Source organism: Alligator mississippiensis, chromosome 2 (genome assembly GCF_030867095.1).
Source record: "Alligator mississippiensis isolate rAllMis1 chromosome 2, rAllMis1, whole genome shotgun sequence".
Lineage (NCBI taxonomy): Eukaryota > Metazoa > Chordata > Crocodylia > Alligatoridae > Alligator > Alligator mississippiensis.
Window position 1 is genome coordinate 254,039,826 of NC_081825.1, and position 10,955 is coordinate 254,050,780.

The 10,955-nt window shown below is 46.6% G+C and overlaps 1 long non-coding RNA gene across 2 annotated transcripts; it reads left to right on the top strand.

Annotated features, from left to right (window-relative positions):
- The first annotated feature begins 6,357 nt into the window (after positions 1–6,357).
- On the top strand, positions 6,358–9,088 carry LOC132248422 (uncharacterized). 2 transcript variants are annotated; one of them, XR_009459613.1, is made up of 4 exons: positions 6,358–6,548; positions 6,640–6,753; positions 6,968–7,126; positions 9,058–9,088. It is a non-coding gene; the product is annotated as an uncharacterized LOC132248422 (long non-coding RNA). The 2 variants fall into 2 exon arrangements; XR_009459612.1 differs by lacking the exon at positions 9,058–9,088 and having other exon boundaries at positions 6,968–7,642.
- Positions 9,089–10,955: the final 1,867 nt, after the last annotated feature.

Below are 10,955 nucleotides of genomic sequence, written 5' to 3' on the forward strand. Positions count from 1 at the left end.
TTTTTGGGGACTCATTTTGTGGCTTTTATATTAGAGCATTTAAACAAGACTAATGCTTTACAGAACTTCCAATAGTACTTTTTCTTTCAACTACAAAATACAAGAATTGAAAATATTTTGCTTCACTCCTTTTAATACCCTTGTATTTCTGAACTAAAATAAGAGACATCAATAGGAGATTGGTTTAATACTTTGATAACTTGTTCACCTACATTAAAATGTAATAGATTTTAATTTAGATTCAGGTAAAGCTTCCTGGTTACATACAAATGGGGTGTTGATGTAAGTTTTGTGGGTATGATTGTAGGTACCCATTTCTGAAAGCCTGTCTGATGGTGGTACTAGTTAATTTATACAGTGCCTTTCATCCAAATCAGTCCCAAAAGCTTTATAAATTGGCGGACTCCACAGAACCCACAGGTGAAAAGGAAGCTAGAGGCAAGTTTGTCTCTCAATTCTGGCTCCTGGAAAATGTGTGAAAAAGCTCAACAAACCCATCATAAGATGGAATGGGACCTAATGGTCAAGGAACATGATCTTTATAACTGTGCATGCTCACCTACTGACCTGGCAATTTCAGTTGCACGCTCCTTCTCCCCATGCCTCTAACAAAAACAATCTAGGTTTGAATGGTGGATTCTGCCTTTTATTACAGAGAAAGATATGTGTGCTATTTTTGCAGCATCTGGCCACATTTTGAATGGCCATTTCTGATATAAGCCCCAATTTGAGCATCTTGCTCAAATGCTTAATTAATTTTTGTTGATCCAAAGCAGGAATTCTTTTAAATAGGTAATTCTCTGCAATGTTAGAAACCCAAAGAAAATAGGTTTGTGGTAGTACCAGGAATTTTAACTAAAAACAAAAGGGTTTTTTTTTTCCCATTTTAATAATATAAGGGGTTGTTAGCAGTACAGATTTGGATATACCAGTAGATTGTTTATTATTTTGACACTGTCTCCTTAAAAGAAGAGTATTTTGAGTTGCTACCCAAAGTAGAAACATGACAGAAAGAAAAGATTGGAAGACTGTTGAGTCAAATAATAGATGATCTGCTGCATAGTAAGGATATAGAATTATATTTCTGAAATATGTACTGTGAATATTATAGATGGGAAAACATTACAGTAAATAGTTCTGATAATATGGAAGGCCTTCAACAATATTTTTCTAAATTTGTTATACTGTTGTTTATAATGTTTGTATAAGGGTATCAGCGGGTATGGAAACCAAATTACACCAAAATAAATAATTCTGCTTCAATATACATCTTTGTTATTGGGTACTAGTATATATGTAGACACGTGTTTTGGAATAAAAGAGCCCTGTTGAGTTTTTTACCCACTTAAGGAAAACCATAGAAAAATGGGCATTGGAAGGGAACTTGAAAGGTTATCCAGTCCAACCCCTGCTCAAGGCAGGATTGTCCCCATCTAAACCAGCTCAGACAAATATTCATCTAACCTGCACTTACAAATTTCCAGTAAATTTTTCCACAACTTTTTCTGTGTTATCTGTTCGAGTGCTTAACTACCCAGTTTGTCCTCCTCTTGTGTAACATGTGCTGCCTGAACTGGACCCAATATTTTAGGTCAGGCTTCACAGTGCTGAACGGAGTAGAGGAGTCTTCACATGACTGGTGCATGACACTCCTGTTAAACATTCCAGTGTATTGCTATCCTTTTTTCCCCTGCAACAATATTGCATTGGTGACTCATTCAGCTTGTAAATCAACATAACCTCTAGGTCCTTTTCTGCAGTACTGCAGCCTAGCTGGTCATTCTGTATTTTGTATTGTGCATATGATTGCTCCTCTCCTTCTAAAGTGCAGCACTTTGTACTTTTTGCATGTTGAATTTCATGCCACTTATTTCAGACCATTTTCCCTATTTCATTTTTTTAATGTTGTTTGAATTCTAATCCTGTTTTCTAAACTATTTGCTTCCCCAACTAGTTTGGTGTCATCTGCAAATTCAGTTCCATTCATTAATGAAGGTAATAAACAGTACTAGGCCTACACAGACCTCCTGGAGAGCTGCACTTGATACCTTCTCTGATTTTGACACTGAACTACTGATGACTACATTTGGAACATGATTATCCAAACGGCAATCTTTGAGTACTGTCATCCAATCAATCAAATAAGGCACCATTATTCAGAAATAAGTGTCCAGACATTTATTCTGGATTAACAAAAATGTGAATGAAAAGTGATTTCATTATTTTATTGCAAGGTGATGTGTAGATCAGCTGATACTATTATATGCACATTATAAGCAGTAATAAATAAACAAAAGGTTTTGCTGCAGGCCTTTTTCAAAACATATGTATGAAATAAATAAAAAACAACTATTTACAGGCAAGATATATTATTGTATTCTGCATCTATATTTCATAGATCTCATAGATATCAGGGCTGGAAGGGACCTCCTAAGATCATCAGGTCCAGCCCCCCTGCCCAAGGGGCAGGAAGTCAGCTAGGGTCAAAGGATCCCAGCAAGATAGGCATCCAAATGTTTCTTGAAAGTGTCCAGAGTAGGTGCTTGCACCACCTCTGGGGGGAGTTTATTACAGGCCTTGGTGACTTGGACAGTGAAGAAGTTTTTCCTTATGTCCGGCCTAAAATGGTCTTGCAGGAGTTTGTAACCATTATTCCTTGTCTTCCCTTGGGGTGCTCTGGTGAACAACATTTGAAATTATTTATTAGTGGTTGTCCTGGAGATGTGTGTACACCTAGATACTGAATACTAGAGAATGCTTGCATGATTCAGTTAAGAACAAAAAAGTATTAGTGCCTCTGAAGCTCTTTCTTCTTCTTTTCCAAAGGTTGGGACATCATATTTCTTCTGCAGCAGCAGCCTTTACCAGTAGGATATTCCAGATGTCCATCCTCTCTTAGACAAGGTAAATAATTTATTTCCATTTCCCTTAACAACACAGGACCAAATTCTGATCTTAGTATTAATGTAAAACCAGAGCAAGGACCTGAAACTTCCTTGCCCCAGGATAATGATTCATAAGGAAGGGGGACAGATGATTAGACTCTATAGAAAGTCAATAAGAAGAGTTAGGCACCTCAAAAGGGCTGTCTACAGCATCTGGGCATGAGCAAGGGGATGCCTAGGGATAGCCAAAGGAAACATTGCATGCAGGAATATGGCTGAACTGCTTCCCTCCCTCCACTCCTTTCACTGGGGATCAGGCACTTCCATCCACTTGTAACCAGAGCACCACCATATTCCTTCTCACATACATAATAGCCTAAAGCCACAGAGAACTTACCCAGGACAGGGCCAGCCTTACAGGTGGGTGATGTGGGTGCCTGCCCAAAGTGCCATGATCAGTGGGGCTCTGTGCACACACTTGCACACACACAGAGCCCATGTCTACCTCCCTGCTGAATTGCACTCTTCACTCCTGGCTGTCATAGGAGACGGAAGGCCGGGACTAACAGGCCTTAACCTCCTCAAACATGGCTCCATTGCTCCAGTGCCACTGCCATGCCCTGACATTACAGTGCCATGCCACTCCATGCCCTGTGCCCTTCCCGCACACTGGACCTACAATGGCCCTGCGGGAGGGAGGTGCAGCGCTGTACCACCCCCTGCACCCCATCCTACACAGCCCCCAACATCCCCACCCCCCCCACGTAATATTTTCTCTCATCACTGCTGCTGGCTACCTGCCTCTGCCTGCAGCAGTGCCTTTGACTTGGGGAGGGCTGGCCAGCTGTGGGGCTTGGCTATGATGAGGAAGCAGGACAGGGTGAAGCAGGCTGGCTGTGAGCAGTGCCCACCACCCTGCACCCATGACTGGCTCTGAGTCCTACTACTGCATGAGTCAGCAGCACCCACTCCTCATGTTCCTGCTGCTCATTGTTGTGGGTACCTGCCTGGCACTGCTCACCATCTTCTTTGCTTTTTGGCTAGTAAGAGATGAGCCCTCCCATTCCCCTACCCCTGCTCTCCCCTTCCCCTACTTAGCAACCACTGGAAGATACCATGGGTAAGCAAGTCTCCCAATCCAGCCCAGCAGCTACAAGGCTTTACTTCTGAAACTTTGCTAATAGTACTACATACTTAAAGAAAGTGCAGCAAAATACAACTTTACCCAGGGTTGCATTTTCCCTAAAGCTGGCCCTGACTCAGGAAGTGGGATTTGCATTCCTTCTTCACTCATGGGGGCCCAGATCCACCTTCCCAGGGTATGCCCTTCCATATGTGGCTACATAATAATCAGTGGAGGAGGACTACTTTACTACTGATGAAATTTGGGTACTCAGCAGCCAAGAGTGCTAGAGTCATGGGGTCAGAAGGAGGACAAGCAAACTGGGAGTCTGACTCCATAGGCAAGAGATAAATGAACTCCTCAGTGAGGAGTAGACTGGGTTCTGGTCCTTGTTGTCAGGGTGTTTTATGCATTTTATATTAGCCAGTCACTGGATAAAAAGTAGTACTAACTCTAACAGCAGGTATCAGCACCCAAGATTCTCCCTTCTGAAGACAGTGACCTCATCAGTTGGCTACAGATTTAGCCACCCACCCCCTACCCCTCTTTACTTGTTCTTCTCTCTCTATGACTTTTGCACTCTTGGCTGTACATTGGTCCAGCTTCAATAGGTCAATATTCTCTCTCTTCCACTTTGAGGAGGCAGAGTTTGAGAGCAACAAGCTCGTCATTTTCATTACAGTTTAAAGACTTGTATCACAAACTCTTGCTTCCCAGCTCTAGTAATCTAAGAATAATGCTCTAAGAAACTATTTTTTATATATTCTGTCTCTACAAGGTGTTTAGAACCTCAAGAAAGGTGGTCATATAACTTACAAGTTTTTAAACCTTCCTTTAAATACAGGGGGATTTTTCTGACTAAGAACAATATGATCCTTAAAACAATTCTTTCGGGAAAGATTTCAGTTGCAAGATTATCCTTATACCAAGGTACAATTTTTGTGCTTACTAAGATTTGACAGTTTTTTGCTTGCTCAGCACTGCTGGACTTTTCGATGCATATCAGTAAACAGATGTTTTTTCTGTGTTTTGCTGGTGATAAATGGGGAACTGCCAAACTCCTATCATATAGATAATTGAACAGACATCAGCTGCTATTTTTCAATTAGTGCTGACCAGGTTGGGCAGTCTAGTGATGAAAAGTCTATAGGTAAAATATTAAGAACATAAAAGTCCAATTTTCCAAAGTGACTAAAGACTAAGTCTAGACTATAGTAACTGTTGTAACTGTAGCCTCGACATAGTGAGCCACCTCAGTGGGCTTGTACAGCCTAGCTTCATTGTTGTCGGAACTAATCTAGCTAGGTTGAACTTCATGTTGCCTTTATGGGATGAAGCTGGAGCTCTCATTGTTTGGAATTTTCTTAATGTCATTAAAAATTATTGAATATTAGAGCCCTCACGGCCAAGTTTTTAAAGGCATGTAGATGCCTAAAAGGCTCAGTTATTTATGTATCCAGCTCCCACTGAAATCACTGAGATTTTCAAAAGTGCCTGAACAACGCTGGATACTGTAAATGCCAGGAGGTGCCTGTCCTCATCTTTAGGCATCTAAGTATTTTTGAGAATGTACCCCTAAGTCCATTTTGAAAATGGGGTGCCTAAATCACTTGAATCCAAGAATTGCTGCAGTGAAGTTCCTTGGAAGAGGGGCGGGCAGGGTTCTTTGGTTAGATGTGATATCTTTTGTTAGACCAACTAAATAGTTGGGGAACAGGTCTTTGTAAGCTTTCGGGCACAAGCGCCTTTCTTCAGACATTGAGAAACTCTGCTATTGTTCTGAGATCTCCAAGGTAGAAAAGAAGCTAAAAGTGTGACAAGAAGTCTGTGAAAATGTAAATAGGTGGAAGTTTGGAAGACAATGGTTAAAGATAGGACGAGAGAGGGGAAGGGGGAGAAAAAATGCAGATGGTAAGCTCAGGCAGGTACCTGGTGAATCAGATGCAGGAAGCTTGTAATATGTCATAAATCCCATGCCTATATTAAGTCCATTATCTTTTGTATCCAGTAGATTTATGAAATGAAGTTCATAGGCTCATCTACAAAAGCTGTTTTGTAAGTTCCCTTTGAGGATTAGAACTGAGAGATTCTGAAACAGCAGCTTGTAGAATGGTGTCTACGAGGAGTACTGCTAGGGCCTCTGCCCAGGGGGACAAGGCTACCAGGGGCAGGTCTGAGGCCTCCACCCAGACCGAGCCCATGGGGGAGCCGGTGTCCCCCTACCTCCTGGCCTGTGGGGTATCCCCAGCAGGGCCGGGGGGAGCAGAGATTGGGGGCCGCCACACCTGTCCAGCAGGTGCCCGTCTTAGGGCTCTGGAGGCGCAGGTGAGGGAGCTCTGGGAGGAGGTTAGCAGGCTGAGGGGGATCAGGGAGGCAGAGGATGAAATTGATAGTTATTTCCTTTCCCTGCAGGCCCAGGCACCAAAGGAAGAAGCACCCTGGGGAATACCCTCCACAGCAGAGTGGCAGATGGTCACAGCCAGGACCGGAGCGGCACGCAGCGAACCGGTACCAGCTTCTCCAGTCCGACTGGTGAACAGGTACGAGGCCCTGGCGACCCTGCAGGAGATGGAAGGGGAGGAGGACACCCTTGGGCAAGAAGAAACGCCACGTTCTTCACACTCCAAACAGATCAAGAGATCCACGATGACCCAGAGGAGGAGGCGACGAGTGCTCGTCATAGGAGACTCCATCCTGAGAGGTACAGAAGGACCCATCTGTCGCCAGGACCCCTCGGCACGAGAGGTATGCTGCCTCCCTGGAGCAAAGATTCGGGATGTGACGGAGGTAATCCAGGCCAGGATCAAGCCCACCGATTATTACCCCATGGTCCTAGTCCATGTGGGTACTAATGATGCGGCCAGGAGAACCCCCGATCACTTGATGGCGGACTACTGTGCTCTGGGCGGCGTGCTGAAGGAGTTCGGTGCCCAGGTGGTTTTCTCTTCCATCCTACCAGTGACCGGACGAGGAAGACGGCAGGAGAACTGCATCAGAGAGACCAACTGGCGGCTTCGGCAGTGGTGTCTCGAGGCAGGCTTCGGCTTCCTGGACAATGACCCGCACATCACGACGAGGGACATGCTCAGCTGGGATGGGCTTCACCTGTCCCCCAAAGGTAAGTGTGTGTTTTCTTCTAGGTTGGCGGATCTCCTCCGGCGGGCTTTAAACTAGGCTCGTCGGGGGGAGGGGAGTACGAGGGCAGGGGAAGCTGTGGACCACCAAACCATGTGGCACCCACAAGGACAGCCCAGCCTGAAGAAGGAGAACATTGGGAACCTGAAAGCCATGGGGAGGCCAGCACTACAGAACAGGTAAGGAACAAGAAGGTAAGAAACAATGGGCCCCATGGGACTGGGAGCGGGGGGGCAGCAAAGGCACCAGTCGCAGGGCTCAAGTGCCTATATACTACTGCTAGGAGCATGGGGAACAAGCAGGATGAACTAGCGCTCCTGCTTGCACTAAACACCTATGACTTAGTGGGGCTAACAGAGACCTGGTGGGATTCATCCCACGACTGGGCGGTACATATTGAGGGCTATAGATTGCATAGAAAGGACAGGTCGGGGAAGAAAGGGGGGGGGGGTTGCACTTTATGTCAGTGAGCAATACACATCAACCCTCATCAAGACAGAATCCGAGGTTGAGGAAGTAGAAGGATTGTGGGTTAGGCTACATGGGGGGCAAGGAGAAAGGGATTTGGTGGTAGGGGTCTGTTACAGACCCCCACACCAAGGGGAAGAAATAGATGCGGGGCTCCTTAGGCAACTCTCGGAGACCATAAAAGCTAAAGAGGCGGTAGTCATGGGGGACCTAAACTACCCGGACATCTGCTGGGAGACGCAGACAGCAAGGTCCCATCGCTCACGCAGGTTTCTAACTTGTGTACAGGACCTCCACCTGACACAGGAGGTGCATGGTCCCACTAGGGGGAATGCCATACTGGATCTGGTATTGGCAACGGGAGATGACATGATAGCTACCGATCTGGAGGTCCCCTATCTGGGAGACAGTGATCACCTTATAATAGAATTCAACATAAGACGGCAAGTGGGTAAGGTAACTAGTAGGGTGAAAGTGCTAGACTTTAGGAAAGCTGATCTCATTGCACTCAGGCGATTAGTCAAGGAAGCACTGCAGAGTAGGAGTTTTGATGGGATGGGTGCCCAAGAAGGGTGGCTGTGCCTAAAGGAAACAATCCTTTGGGCACAAAGCAAGACAATCCCCGAGCGAGGCAAAAGAGGGAAAGGGGCCAGGAGGCTTCCATGGCTGACCAGAGAAATCTAGGGCAGCCTAAGGGCCAAAAGGGGAGCACATAAAAAGTGGAAACAGGGTGAGATCACTAAAGATGAATATACCTCCTCTGCTCGTGCTTGTAGGGAGGCAGTTAGGCGGGCCAAAGCTACCATGGAGCTGAGGATGGCAACCCAAGTAAAGGACAACAAGAAATTGTTTTTTAGATATATTGGGAGTAAAAGGAAGGCCCAGGGAGGAATAGGACCGCTGCTAAATGGGCAGAAACAATTGGTGACAGATAGGGGGGACAAGGCTGAACTCCTCAACGAGTTCTTTGCCTCAGTGTTCCTAAGCGAGGGGCACGACAAGTCTCTCACTGGGGTTGTAGAGAGGCAGCAGCAAGGCGCCAGACTTCCATGCGTAGATCCTAAGGTGGTGCAGAGTCACTTGGAAGAACTGGATGCTTTTAAGTCGGCAGGCCCGGATGGGCTCCATCCGAGGGTGCTGAAGGCACTGGCCGACGTCATTGCAGAGCCACTGGCGGGAATATTCGAATGCTCGTGGCGCACAGGCCAAGTCCCGGAGGACTGGAAAAGGGCTAACGTGGTCCCCATTTTCAAAAAGGGGAGGAAGGAGGACCCGGGCAACTATAGGCCGGTCAGTCTCACCTCCATCCTTGGCAAAGTCTTTGAAAAAATTATCAAGGCTCACATTTGTGAGAGCCTGGCAGGACAAATTATGCTGAGGGGAAACCAGCATGGGTTTGTGGCAGGCAGATCGTGCCTGACCAACCTAGTCTCTTTCTATGACCAGGTTACGAAACGCCTGGACACAGGAGGAGGGGTGGATGTCGTATACTTAGACTTCAGGAAGGCCTTCGATACGGTATCCCACCCCATACTGGTGAACAAGTTAAGAGACTGTGACTTGGATGACTGCACAGTCCGGTGGGTGGCGAATTGGCTAGAGGGTCGCACCCAAAGAGTTGTGGTAGATGGGTTGGTCTCGACCTGGAAGGGTGTGGGCAGTGGGGTCCCGCAGGGTTCGGTCCTTGGACCGATACTCTTTAATGTCTTCATCAGTGACTTGGACGAGGGAGTGAAATGTACTCTGTCCAAGTTTGCAGATGACACAAAGCTATGGGGAGAAGTGGACACGCCGGAGGGCAGGGAACAGCTGCAGGCAGACCTGGATAGGTTGCACAAGTGGGCAGAAAACAACAGGATGCAGTTCAACAAGGAGAAATGCAAAGTGCTGCACCTAGGGAGGAAAAATGTCCAGCACACCTACAGCCTAGGGAATGACCTGCTGGGTGGCACAGAGGTGGAAAGGGATCTTGGAGTCCTAGTGGACTCCAAGATGAACATGAGCCGGCAGTGTGACGACGCCATCAGAAAAGCCAATGGCACTTTATCGTGCATCAGCAGATGCATGACGAATAGGTCCAGGAAGGTGATACTTCCCCTCTATAGGGCGTTGGTCAGACCGCAGTTGGAGTACTGCGTGCAATTCTGGGCGCCACACTTCAAGAAGGATGCGGATAACCTGGAGAGGGTACAGCGAAGGGCAACTCGTATGGTCAAGGGCCTGCAGACCAAGCCCTACGAGGAGAGACTAGAGAAACTGGACCTTTTCAGCCTCCGCAAGAGAAGGTTGAGAGGCGACCTTGTAGCTGCCTATAAGTTCATCACGGGTGCACAGAAGGGAATTGGTGAGGATTTATTCACCAAGGCGCCCCCGGCGGTTACAAGAAACAATGGCCACAAGCTAGCAGAGAGCAGATTTAGACTGGACATAAGGAAGAACTTCTTCACAGTTCGAGTGGCCAAGGTCTGGAACGGGCTCCCAAGGGAGGTGGTGCTCTCCCCTACCCTGGGGGTCTTCAAGAGGAGGTTAGACGAGTATCTAGCTGGGGTCATCTAGACCCAACACTCTTTCCTGCTTATGCAGGGGGTTGGACTCGATGATCTATTGAGGTCCCTTCCGACCCTAACATCTATGAATCTATGAATAAGATCAGAGAGGGAGGGATTGTTTTGTGAGAAGTATGCACCCATAGGCAATTGGATTTTTTCGTCTTTGATGAATTTTTGGTGTGCGTCTGTTCTGTTACACAATTGTTGTTTGGTTTCTCCTACATATTTTCCATCAGGGCATTTGGTGCACTGTATTATATTTCTGGAGGTGCAGGTATAAGATCCAGGAATGGTGATGGCTCTGTTGTGGGGTGTAGTTATTGTGGGGGTGGTGGAGATGTGTTGGCAGGTTTTGCATTTCTTGTCCTGGCAGGGTTTGGATTCATTTTGGTTAGTTTGGGTCATAAGAAGTTTGCTTCTGGTAATGGGGTTAGTGAGGTTTGGTGCTTGTTTATAGGCTAGGATGGGTGGTTCTGGAAAGATCTCTTTAAGAATTGGGTCTTCTTCTAGTATGGGTTGCAATTGTTTGAGGATTTTCCATGTAGGTTCCAGGGAAGGAGGGTACAGTGAAATCTTTATCTGGCATCCCTGGGGTAAGGGGATTGCCAGTTATGTAAAAATTCCAGTTATCTGAAATAACCCGGCAGGGGGTTTCAGATAAAACAGAGTAAGTGTGGAGGGAGGGGTGGTGGCTGCACGCAGAGCAGGGCGGGTGTTGCAGTGGCTGCACGTGGAGCAGCAGCAGCACAGGGTGGTGGGTGGCAGTGGCAGCCACTGTGTGCAAGCTTTCCCTCC